Source organism: Struthio camelus, chromosome 4 (genome assembly GCF_040807025.1).
Source record: "Struthio camelus isolate bStrCam1 chromosome 4, bStrCam1.hap1, whole genome shotgun sequence".
In the NCBI taxonomy this organism is placed as follows: Eukaryota; Metazoa; Chordata; class Aves; order Struthioniformes; family Struthionidae; genus Struthio; species Struthio camelus.
The window spans coordinates 10,600,946-10,613,830 of NC_090945.1; the positions used below are offsets into that span (position 1 = coordinate 10,600,946).

The following is a 12,885-nucleotide window of genomic DNA, read 5'->3' on the forward strand; positions in this document are numbered from 1 at the left end:
TTTTGTTTAAATCTAAATAGGATCTTTATTTGACACACTTCACCTCAGATATGACCTTTATGTCTCTGCTGGGTGGTTTTCTCAGTTTATTACGCAGTTTACATTCCTATAGAGCCCTTCACTGGGTGATCTTAAAGTCTTTTCAAGCTTTAATTAACTGAAGTGGTATGTCTGCCCTGTGAGGTCCATAAATATTCCTAATTGCCTTTTGCAAAAAGGGGCAAATGTGGCAGAGGGAGGTTTTGAAGGAATTCACCCGCGCGGTGCAAAAACTACTAAAGAGGCAGTAAGAAAACCTGTAACTCCCGAATCCCAATTTATGTGCGGCATTTTCCTTTATTATATAAGCAAACAAAAGATGCAAAATAGCTTAGGAAGGCAAGATACAGGTCATCTTTCTTTTGTCAGTAAACTTTCTGCTTTTTGACATGGAAGTTGCTGAAAGCAACAAAAGCCCATGGATGAGGGAATCTTTTCAAAGCTGATGAAAAAAGAAACAAGCAAACCCTGAAAGCCTCGCTCCCCTCTGTAGGGCTATTTTTAGGAAGCTAAAGCAAAAAAAAAAAAAATTCCTGGGGGTTTGTACCCAAAGTTCTTGTATATCTGCCTTTGGATAGCTGAAGTTTTAATGCACTTGTCAGGCCGTCACTGCTTGTGCATGGTGAAAGGCAGGAACCAGACAGAGCTGACCATGCTTACAGTGCTTCCACAGCCCCTTGGTGAGTGGGTGTCTTCAGAAAAAAAGGTTTCCATTTCATGTGCGGAGCTCTGGGCCTCTGTTATCAAGATGGACCTGTCTGTGCAGACTGAACGCGGGCTATGAGCGAGGCAGGGGTGCCCAGTGAGATGCAGAGATGCCAGCAAGTAGTCCTGGAGGAATTGTTTATGGGCAGATCAGAGGAATGAAAAAGTCATCTGCCACTGTGTGATGCAAACCTGTAGTCCTTCCGATTAGAAATGCAGTCCTCAGTTAATTTCTTCGCTTAGTTCAGATGAGAGACAGCAACCTAGCTGCTGTCTGGCATGCTGCCGTGCAGGGAGGGAAGGATCCTTCTTTGAGGTTGCTGGTGCGAAGCCTGTTTGCTTGAGGTTTTGTGAAGGGGCGGCAAACAGTCCTAAGACAGTTGTCGTGCCCATGTTGATCACAATATGTTGTTGACTCTGATCTGAGCAAAAGGTGAGAGTCACTCAAAGATTTAAACAGTCCCGTTACTGATGACTTTATCAGAAACTGTGGCAGTGCACAGCGCATGAGCAGAAAGTATCACATTTATTGATAATGATGTGTAATGCCCAGTAAAGGACCACAAAAGAATGAGGCCTAATAGGACATCATTGCTACCGTTGCGGAGAAGTGAAAATGAGTTAGATGTGTCTTTCGCTTTAGTGGTGCTCTGTCCCACGTGGAAGTCCTTTTTTCACCCTTAGGTACTTGGTTGCTTGCTTTTGCTGAAGTTAGTCACTCCAGTGACAATGTTGGAAGGACTTTCAGGCTTTATTCTGTGCAAGAATGGAGGACGTAGTCTCCTGGAGCAGTGGTAGGAGGTGACAGCACTAGCTGTTCTGTTGTTGAGAGAAAAGAAGTGAAGTGCTCAAACTGGCATGAGAGTCACAGGGTAGCGCAAGTGCCATGGGAAAGTAATCTTTGCTGCTAGTACTCTAAACACTTCATCGGGAGCTGAAGCATTGGCTTTGCATGAAATAGGCTCTTGACTATGGAAGCTGCAAAGTAGCAGAGAGCAGTCAGGAGCTAGGAAGGCAAAGCCTTCATTTACTGAAGTCCTTGGCAGTTGTGCCGTTTTCTTTAGCAAGTGCACAATAAGTAGGTATAATAATAAGTGCAGTCATGCAACAATGAAATGGGATGAGTTGGTTTGGCTGAAGTGAGCATCGCTGAGAAATTAACTCTGAACTGCTATTGCTGTGATGTTTGTAGCTCACGTCTTCTTTTCCTCTCCTGTTTTTACTGGAAAATAAATAATTTTTTCCTACAGCGTCACTAAAAGGGATGCTTTGACATGACTGAATTCTATTTCAGCTTTAATAACATATGACTACTAAATATTAGTGCATTTGGGGAGTTTGGTCCCGGTAGGAGGGTACGTGTGTTATGCTGCTTGTTATAGCACCGTTGGAGCTTTTTTGTGCAGCTGGTGCCTGGCACCTTAAAGCAGAGCTTCTGAACTCAAATGAGTAGTCTGTTCCCCAACACCCTCAAAGGAGGAGGAGGAAAAAAAAGGCTTCACTACAGCAAGCAAGCAAGGCTGGGAGAAACTGCAGCAACAGATTCCTGCAGCCTTGACCTCTACTGCAGCAATTTAGTAGTTCATTTTTGAAATAGCAGTTACCACTTTAGAATTGCTTTGGATTCTACCCTTGAGACTTAAATTGGGGAGCTCAATACAGACCTGGGCTAGCTGATGGGGAAGGTCTTACTGTCTGTGACAGATCATGGTGTGAGTTAAGACAATATAAGGTAAAACAAGAGATGGTGATAGTAATACAAAACCAGACAAAAATGCTGTCGAAGTGAAGCAGGGAGACCCACAATCTGCCCCAAGAGTGTGACAGCATGGTAAACACTAGGAGGAAATTTGTCTGGGGATGGATTGACTCAGTCTTCAAGAATGCAGAGAGGTTTGGGAGGATTCTGGGATTATATTACCTAAGGCTTGGGAAGGTGGTGCAAGGTGAGGGATTAATTTTCAACGTTCGCATTTAAAAAAACCGAAACAGGCATATATTTGCCAGGTATTGTTCTGTAAGGCAAATAGGAGCTGTGATTTCCTGTTAGGAAATCTCGGTCTTACCTCCTACAGTTGTTATTGTTAAATTTGGAATGGGAGAATGATGTAGTTGGTTAAATGAGGGTTAAACTGATAACATTGAAGTAAATTTTCATGTGTTGTAGGAGTAGGCATCCATGTTTATGTGACGATTTGTACATCTAAAACATCAATTTACAACATTTTAGTGACCCATCCATGTGTGACTCGTTTATTGGATAAAACTCATTGGGTACTTCTAAGTTCATAGTTGTGATTCAGTGATTAAAACTTATTAGCAGCTCATACCAGATATCAAGCAGTGATCTTGTCTTAATCCACTTTTAAATTGTCTTGTGCTTGCTATGAAGCATGATCCCACTTGACAAGACTGTTGCTTATCGTCTCTGTTGAATGTCCAGATCTCTCTTGCTGCACAGCTGACTGAAAGCTGCCTTGCGCAGCAGCAGGTATTTGTCATTGCTTTAAGTTGGGGGTTCCTAGACGATGCTGTTCATTGCACATGGCATATAGGCCCCGCAGTGCGGCCTGTGATCTGGCCGAGAGCTGTGAGCTGCCACTGTCGGCACCAGTGTCGTTACCGCTGCTGCTGCTGCCAGCAGTATCTTCTGCTTCCCCTGCTGCTGCCGATTCACCGAATAAAAACAAAACAAAAGGGAGGCCCTGGTGTAAATAAGAAACAGAACAACAGGTCGCACACTGGGACCACACACCGAGCAGTTGCTTCTCTGGATGTTAAGAGGTAACATATATAGGAGGTAACTTATTTTCAGCGAGATAAATGCCTGGATATTTTTCAGCCGATAAAATATTTTCTCCTAAGTACGGACTATCTTGTAAATATCTGAAAGTTTGAAATGACCTCAGTCCTGATGGCACAGTTACTAATGTGGTAGGGGACTTAGGTGTTGGAGCTCTTCCATTTCCAATAAGCTTCTTTAAAGACAAACAAAAAACTTTCCCTTTCTTATCCTTTTTTCCTGTTGCCTGCCTGTGCTCTAACTACTTTGTTGCAGATTCTCCTGCATCTTATTACGAACTAGGGTACGTCCGTTTCCTTAAACAGGCAGGAAAAACATTGGGAGAACAGAGTAGATCTACCTTTATTTTTCACAGTGTATCTTTAGAGTTCCTGGTAGTCCAGTGAAGGAGCCCCTACGTAGGGAAGAGAGTCTCTCCTTGCCTACTTTCTGGCTAGTGTGACTGAAGTCGTTTAGCAGCAGCAGTCTGTATCAGGAAGTGCTTTTTGGCAATAAGCAGGCAAGATGCAATATTATATATCTGATTAATTATTGGATATTGAAACTGAAATGCTGAGATGTCACTCTTGAAAATTTTCTTTGGTACTCAGTTAACTTCCAATGTGAGGAGACCAGAACTGACAGAAATTCCCTGGCTGCATCCACACCTCATAATAGCCTCTTGAGGGGGGAAAAAAAAAAAAACCTAGCTCTACCCTAAAAAATGTAATCCGTTAAACAATTTGTTTGTGGTAGTTAACTGACTGTTGTTAGGACTGAGCGCCAAGTGTCACAAAAACAGATGAAAAAGATTTTTTTTCTATAATCTGTAGGATTGGCATTGCTTGTTATCATTGCAAAATCACTCCCATGTTGTCCATCTCTTTTATTACATATGCCAAATTTACCCAGCACAGCAGTGGCTGCCAGCTAGCTGGGGGTAGTTTATGCCTGGGGAGGAGCATTGATTTATCCTGCCAGAGCTTTTGGAAGAGCCCAGCCCTGTACCACTGGGGAGGGACCTCCCCTTGCAGCAATAACTTGAGGCAACTGTCCAGTATTTTGTGCAACAGGCCTGTCTTTCCAGAATTTGAGTCAGGCAGGGCTTTCTTCCGTACAGCTCTCTTCCTCTGCCATCAGGCTTATGGTATATTTAATCTATTTTAATCTACTCTGCCAGCTTATTGGCATATGGATCAGTATTTTGGCCACTTCTGAGTGTACACACTCAAAGGTCTTCTCTTAGTGCAGCTGAAACCATGTTTTGGTCTGAACCGCATGAGTGAATTTACAAGTCTGAGAGAGTCTCTTTAGTTTTATGTTGTGTGCTTCAGATCCAGAGAACAAGAGTGGTTGTGTACTCAGAGTATAAAAGAAATAGAGGAATGTATCTCGGCCTATATAACCCTCAAGTTTAGATCCCTCTCTTCCAGTTCTACATGTGGCAAATCAAAACTGCATTTTCTAAAGTGAGTTTTCAAAAAACCTTAAACAGCAACCCGACATTAAAGTTTATCTTTCTGGTGGACAGCAGCCAGCTGACCTAAAGGCAGCCTTTTCTCGCTCCCGCTGCCAACTTCAGGTCACAGGGTTGTGCGGAGCAGCTTCACGCTGGTACAGGCATGGCAGGCATTAAACAGATATGGCACTTCCATGTAGAAACTGCTGTGGCAGCGTAATCTTTGTCCAGGACTGTTTAGCCAGCAGACTGAGCGGCTGTAACAGGAATAAAACATACATTGTGCCAGTTCTGGAGAGTGACACAGACACAGTCTGTTAACACCTGACTGTGGGGCTGTGCCGGGACAAGACAGCATATCTAACTATCTGGAAAAATTGGAAACAAGGTTGAGAGTTCAAAGGAGCAGCAGGAATAACAAGCAGAGGTACTCCATGTGCTCATTTTGTTTCGTACTCAGCGAGTAAAAGGAGCCACAGTGGTTAGAGGGGAATTACGTTTATGGAGAAGTGGACGGGAGTCCCTTTTTCAAAATACTGTTCAGAAAGCTAAAAGCTGTCCCAGGGCAAATGTTGCCAGGTGAGGTTTGTTTCATTTCTGGTTCAGTGTGCTTGCCAACACTGCAGCCTGTAATCCTATAAAAACAGTAACATCAATGCTGCATACATAGAAATCTATTTGCAAAAGCCGGCATCCGCTGAAACTTTCTGTAACTTGAAAATTTAATTTAGTTCACCTCCGCAGAACAAGCATATGGGAGCAGTGGCTATAATGCACCTCCAGCTGCCATGTGAAGAAATACTTTATCATCAGAGATTTCCATTGTGCTTTTAGTGGGGAAAGTCCATGTATATGTTAGCATGCGCTATGAATAATTGCAAGCGCTCATGACAGAAGAGAATTCCTGTTTAGGAGTTTCATAGCTTCTAGGTAGTCTAAATACAAATGATTTTTTTTTCCTGGAGAGAATATTTTCAGTGAGTCTCACAGCAGCAAGGCAGGATTATTTGAGGGTGTGATTTGCCATTGACAATGATTTAAGAGACTAAGGAAGAATTTCTCAAAATTAGGATTTATTGATATATTCTTCATGCCTCTGTGATTCGCATGGCACTTTCTGATCACTCGTTTTTGGAAAGCACTTCTTAAGAAGGTGGTTCTGAGCTATCACTGTAAGGAATAGCATCAGGAACATATCAAGAAAGGGTTAAATCTCTGCTACAGCTCTCTACTCTCTGGTCATATAGTTGTCTGCTATATGACCCTAGTGGTATGGAAGTGTGGTATTCATGAAAACATTCACCGAATAACACGATTAATGTAACTGTCAAGCCTCGTTCCCATGTCACTTGGGAGGCAATTTCCAGTAACAATGAACAAGTAAGTTTGTCTTGTCATCTGTTACCCAGACATTAAGGTGCTTTTGTGGGTCTAGCTGGTAGTCCATTTTCCCACAGCTTTATGCTGTCATTGTTTTGTTTGAATTGGGACAGAAAATGCGTTATCGCTGGGAGGTGTATAATAAGCTGTTAGGGGATGCAGGCAGGGAAGCTCTGTGGCTTGGCAATGGGATGAGTTGTCCTTCAGCATGTTTTCTATCCCTGCTGTGGTCTGGTGCGTCCCTGGGCTGGGTGGGTGCTAAGGGAGCCCAGGACTTGTCTCTGCCAGCCCTGTGGGCTGGACTGTGCTCCAGCTGGGCAGCCACCCCCCAGCCCTGCTGCGAATGGCGAGGGCTTCGCCCTGCTGCCTAATGGGGTGCTTTGCGTGGAAAAAATATATAGGCGACGTGGAGAACAGAGGCTGCATTATGTTGTCTCCATCCAAAAAGGCGAGGAGTGGAGAAACGGTCCTCTCTTAATCATGAACCTTTTAAAAAAGAGCTGATCCCCCAAACCAGTTGGGAGAGTTGCTCTTCTGGGTCTGATTTTGCTCTTGGAAGGGAAGGTGAAAATGGTTTTCTATTGATTTTGAAAAGTGCCAACTGCTCTTTGGTGTTATACAGTGATACTTTCTCTGAAGCCGGTTAGCAGTTTTCTTAGTGGCAACACCCAAATTCTAAACTTTCTCTAGAGGGCATGAAGTCTGGAAGAATAAAAGTAAACTTTTCACTGAGGATCAAGTCCAACGGTAAGCTCCATTTTCTAATGCTAACATCCAGAATGAAATTAAGGTCGGAGAGGAGGCAGAAGAAACATTGCAGAAATACCCAGCTTCTCGTGTCAAAACACATCGTAAAAATCACTACCTTTTTTTTAGCATAAGGCTGCTATGGGAGGTATTTTAATGCAGCAAAATAGAGTAGGGATGCTCGAATTTAAAATGAATAAGGTGAAGATGATGAATTATAGGGTGAAGCGCTATTCTAGTAAACATACAGGGGAAATGACTTACTAAAATGTGGAAGTACTTGAGGGTATTCTAAACTACAGCTCTGAGGAGAAAGCTAGTGATATAATTCAAAAAAGAAATTGAGATTTATTGTGATTGTCTCTCAGAAGATGACCTGTGAAATATTGGAAGGTTTATTTGTAGCACCTTTTCCTTAGTGATATATTTCAGATCTCAACCTTGTTATCTAAATAGAGCAGTTCAAGAGATTGCCTCTTGGAGCTGTTAGAGGGAAATTGCAGGAGAGCAACCTGGAAGGAATGGCTGTGTTTATATGGCCTCTGTTCCCTGGTGTACCAAAAGCTGGGAGAGAGCCAATTGCTTCACTTTGCGGGAGGGGCAGATTGATAAAGCCATGTTGAAGTTACAAGAAAGCAGAGTTCCTGTGGGCAGGCTGGGGGTGAATTTTAAGTGACGGATCATTTTGCAGGGATTACGGCTCTTCTGTTTTGTATGACTCTAGCAAAATTTGCATGCTGTGGGCCGGATGGAGTTATAAGTGGTACTCATTTAATAATCAACAGCATCTTTCTTTAGTTCTGGATAGAATCATGACTTATTAGTCTGAGGGTCAAGTGTTTTAGTGTTTTGTCGTCCCCCCCCCCCTTACTGATTTTATAGTAAATACAGTGTTTCCTTCTGCTGGCTTTAGTATTGAATTGTATGCAAGCATGCTCTTTTACACCCAAGTTTCCCTTCTATATGCAGATGTTTCCTCATAGATTTTCTTTGAGTGAGGCTGGCAAAGGGCCTCTTCCCTGGATTCTTTTCATTCTCTTCTATCCACCACAGGCTCTTTTCTGTGCAGCCAGCTGTTCTTGTAAAGCCCTCAGCTTCTAATCTGGAAGCTGAGTAAAGCAATTTTAGTTACGGAATAGGTATGCTTTACTTACCTTGACATCCTAGTCTGCTAGGTCTTGCCTGGGTAACTCCTTCAGTGTCTCATGCTTGCGCTGTCTCTCACTTTCAGGGACTGGGTTTATACCAACATATTCTGAAAAAAGGCTGTAGTATCTCTCACCCTATCCTCTTTTTAGCACTGTCACCATAGTTGTTTTGCGATCATCTGATGCTGTATGTAATCTCTGAAATGAGACCTGGGACAGCCTAAGCCAGTTCCTCTACAGAAAGCAGTATTCCTTGGTGTTAATAGTTGTGCAAACACAGCAGAGCTAACCTGAATACCTATCTTGCTATCAGGACTGGTTTCTACTTTTATTTACCTGTATTTTTGTCGTGTACTGTAGTGCAGTTCCAGCTCACCATTTCTGGGAGCAAGAGGGTTTTTTTCCCCAATGTAATTTTGTCTCAGGCTAGATAAAGGGAGTGGCGCAAATAATTTCCTAAAAGTTGTCACGCTGAACTTAAATGTGTATTATATGGGCTAATAAATGTACTGCTTTGCCCTAATACTGCTCACCAAATATATCTCCCTTTCCATTTATTCATGCCTCAAGCGTTAGGGTTATATCAACCACAGGTCCAACAAATGCATTTGTTAATGGCTTAGAAATATTAGTGGCTCATTTTTGTGATAGCTTGGAAGCACAATGCAGGGGAGATAAGGAGTCCCTGGTACAAAGGAGAGCCTTTATAGCACCGTCACATTGTACCTTCCTGCTTCCTTCCCAGCACTAAAACAAACAAACAAAAAAAACCTCTTAGTCTGTGTTCATTTGACTTTGAACAGTCTCCTACTCAAAAAAAACATGTTGTTCTGCTTGGTTTTCCAGGAGAAATGTGAACTTGATAGACTTCTGTGACCTTTCTGTCCTTGACTGCAAAATCTCGGCATTGTATGCGGCCGCATGTTCAGCAGCTTGCCGTTTGCCTCCCCTAAACACGTAAGGGATTAACCTTTTGCCAAAGTAAATTCCACAAAGTGAAATCTGCTAGCCAGTGGAAACTTCCCATCGCTACCCCTTTCCTTACGAGGGTGTATGTTTGCCCCGGCCTAGCTCTCCATTTGTTTTTCTGCAAATAAAAACATCTGCCTTTTCCCCAATGAAAGGAGCATTTTAATGACACTCTTAGAGGCCTTCTGCGCTCTCCCTTCAAATCTAAATTTACCCAGGGAGGGAGATTATTTTGGAAGAGCAGCAGCAAAAAATGATCCCTTTGTTCTGAAGACTGAGAGTGCAGTCTGGTAGTTGTGTTAAAATGCCTGTGCCTTTAATTAATACCGACTGACACGGCTCAAAGCAGAATGATGATATTATGTGCTCTGACTGAGGGGATGTTGAAAGACAGGCAGAAATTAACAGGTAGGTTTCAGACCAGGCTGTCGTCACTGTTGTGTTTCTCTTTGGCTTCTGTCTCCTTCCCTTATTTGTTAAAAGAGCAGTTCATAAAACAGCTTTCATTGTGAAAGCTTGTTTTATAGTTGTTAAATCTGGCTTTCCGTTCCCATCTGAAGAACTCTGGAAAAACATGGGGGATGGAAGACTGTAATAATACCAAAGTATAAATTGGTTGGTACTGGTTTATTTGGAAGAACAAAGAAAACCCTTTTGCAGTATGCTAAATACTGTCCCTGGGCCTGTGGAGGGTGACTGATTCCTAAGAAAAATCAAGAAGAGATTGCTCTGTGGGGTAGCTCTGTAGGTAGAAGAGTGAGAAAGGAGAAAAGAGGCCAAGAGAAGTTGTTCCTTCCCAAAGGTGCCTGAGGCAAGCAACGGTGGACAGTGAGCAAGACTGGAGGGGAGGAGGCAATGTCGTGAATTGGCTGTGTTAGTTTTGTAGGTCAACTCCGAAAGACAGAAATTACAGTCCAAGCGCTACGGAGTTGCCCATTTGGCTTCTCTGACTACAAGCAATCTCGGGGGAGTACCCCCCTAGGCAAACAGTGTGATTACATTGGCCCCTGGAGCCTGGTGAGCAAGAGATGCCTAAGTAATGGCGAGAGTAAGGGAATGATGGTATTTTCTAAGTTTGCAGTTTTTCATTTTTATGCCTTTTCTGTATAGCCTTTTAAGGAAGGCTAACTCTGCACTCGGACTATGAAAAGATTTTTCTGGGATTTCCTGCAGCGTAACAGACCCAAAGGTGATGCTGTTACAGACAGGGCACTCAAGGCAAGACAGGGAGTCTCATGGGCTGGGTTCGAAATGTCCAGGGCAGGGCTGTCAACATTAAGTGCTGTCAACATTAAGTACTGTCCTTCCACCACCACCACCCACCACCCTCCCCTCACCCCCTAGAAAAAGGAGAGGCCTTTCCGTAGAGGCATCGTTCGGTGGCAGAGGACCAGCGATCGCTGGACGCTGTTTCCTGGCAACATGCAAGGGGATGAATGCGTGACAGTATGGGATGATGTTTTGGAGCGCGTGTCTCTTGTTCATGTTTTGCCCGAATGCAAGATTGAAATCTCGCCGCTGAAAGATGCGTGCAGCTGGGTGGCAGCTAGGGGAGAGGCACTACTTTAGAATACCCAAGTACACGACCTCCAAATAAAATCAATGGTTTGGGATATTGAAGACTAGTTTACAATTATCCATTTTCTGCCTGAGTAATCATGCATACCATGCATTTCTTTAAAGTTTAGGTATACATCGAGCATACATTGAGATTGAAGCTCTGAGGGCAGAAATATTTGTGTTAGCATTATGAACAAAAAGATATTTAAATCATCGTTTGGGAACATTAAGAATTGAAATCGGCTTTCATGCTGATACAGTTTTATTTTTTGACCTGGATCAAGAAACTAAATTGCATTTTATGGACTTCAAGCCAGGCAGAATCTACTGGCAAAAGAAAACAACTGACATTTCTATTTGTTACTATTCAGGTTCTTCTGTTAAACCCAACAACACAAAAATGCCTGCTTGGATCTGTGTAGTAAAAGACCAAAGAAATTGCTTCTCCTCTCAGTGCCTTATATTTAATTGCCGATCTTAATGATTTGTTGCTAGAATTACAAAAGACCAGCTTATTTGAAAATGAGCAAAATATCACAATTGGTATGCATATCCCAGGCAATGTGTTGCCGTGCTTATCGCACTGAACCCAGCAATGATCATTGTACCTATGTGCAAGTTACCAGTGTGATACTGAACATGAAAGCGATTTGTTTACACTCACTTTATTATAGTTACTAATACGTATGTACCTGGAGATGAGGCTGCGGTCTCATTGCAAATAGGAACTGAGCACGTGGCAAACTCAGGTCAGCATTTGGCGTCTGGGAGAGCCAAGCGCAGGCAGTAGGCTCTGCCTACAGCCGCCAGTGAGGCTTTGCCATTGCATGTGATGGCACTGGTGTTCCAAGTAGTGCTTTCCTGTGCTGGGGAGGAGCATGCCTGGGAGCCTTGCAGATTCTTTTTCAGCTAAAGAACGCATCCCAGAGCATCTGGGTATTGTTAGTTGGTGTTTTCTAGTGCAAGGTATTTACTTGTAGCGGGCATGTTGGTCATTTAGTAGCAATGAGAACAAATGGCTTGCAGACGAGTCTGTCTTTCAGAAGCTGTGGCTTCCAAGCCAATGCCCACGTCTCAGGCAGCAGCCCAGTCTGATACCAGCTTCTTGGTCCAGTTGGATAGATAAAAGAGGCCACACGGTTTTGCTGTGTCTGGCAGCTTTCTCCCAAAAAACTGTAGCAGAAAACTTACAGCCCTCCTCCCTTGATTTCTACCTAGTGATTGCTCACATGCTAGGAGAAAGGATTTGTATGATTTGCTCACCATCCCGTATGGTGATTTATAATGGCATATTACGCTTAGGGTGTGGGACTTGGGCCGTCCTCCAGCAGCCAGAGCTGAAGGGCCTGGGGGTCCCAGAGACTTAAGTCGATCTGGACGCCCTTCTTGGCTGTGTTGGGCAGCGCAAACAGAAGCGTGATCTGACTGTGGTCTGCGCTGGGTGGATCAAGCCACCCCTGGCCTCACAGCTTGTCACCTGTATGCTTGCCCCGCCGCACTCGGGATGCACTAACTTCTGGGGCCTCTGCTGCAGTGCTGTGCTGATGTGGGGCTGAGCACAACCCAAGGGCTGTGGATGCGTCAGGCTTGTTTGTGCATGTCATCGTATCTCTAGTCTTCTGTGGCTCGGCTGTACTGATAAGCCACTACATTCCTCCAGTTTGAATCCATTGACTTCAATGCAGATTTCCTTATTACGAACTGCAGATTTGTTCAAGACCAAAGATTTCAGATGACAAAGGAAGAAGAAGCATTTTCTGTTAACTGACACTTGGGTACTGTGGAAAAGTAGGACTGGAAATACTTGCTTGATATTCTTAGTGGGCTGAACCTATACAGGAAGCTTTGAATTCACTAAATGTTTCAGGTAAAAAAAAAAAAAAAATGGATTTTAGTATTTTCAGAAAATAATTGGTTTGTATTTTTTCCTTTTGAGCAATTTTTGTTTCTTTTAAAATCATCAAAATTGCTATTAAAATATGGCATAAAATGAACAAATAACTTCATACTGAGTTATTTTTTATTGCTCTGAAGTGAGCATTTTCAGGTTTGTTTTGCCAAGGAAACCACAAAGTTTGTCATTAGGAGTCAGTGAA

General features: G+C 43.2%; 1 protein-coding gene across 22 annotated transcripts in view; it reads left to right on the top strand.

The window, feature by feature from the left end:
• ARHGAP24 (Rho GTPase activating protein 24) overlaps positions 1 to 12,885 on the top strand; it is a 256,751-nt gene that overhangs the window by 166,252 nt on the left and 77,614 nt on the right. For 4 of the 22 annotated variants that reach the window (XM_068941424.1, XM_068941425.1, XM_068941426.1 and 1 more), the window contains one exon: positions 9,107 to 9,217. The exons of the other annotated variants lie outside the window; for them this stretch is intronic. The gene's annotated coding sequence lies outside the window, so the exon portion shown is untranslated. The remainder of the gene's footprint in view (positions 1 to 9,106; positions 9,218 to 12,885) is intronic. 22 annotated transcript variants of the gene reach the window in all.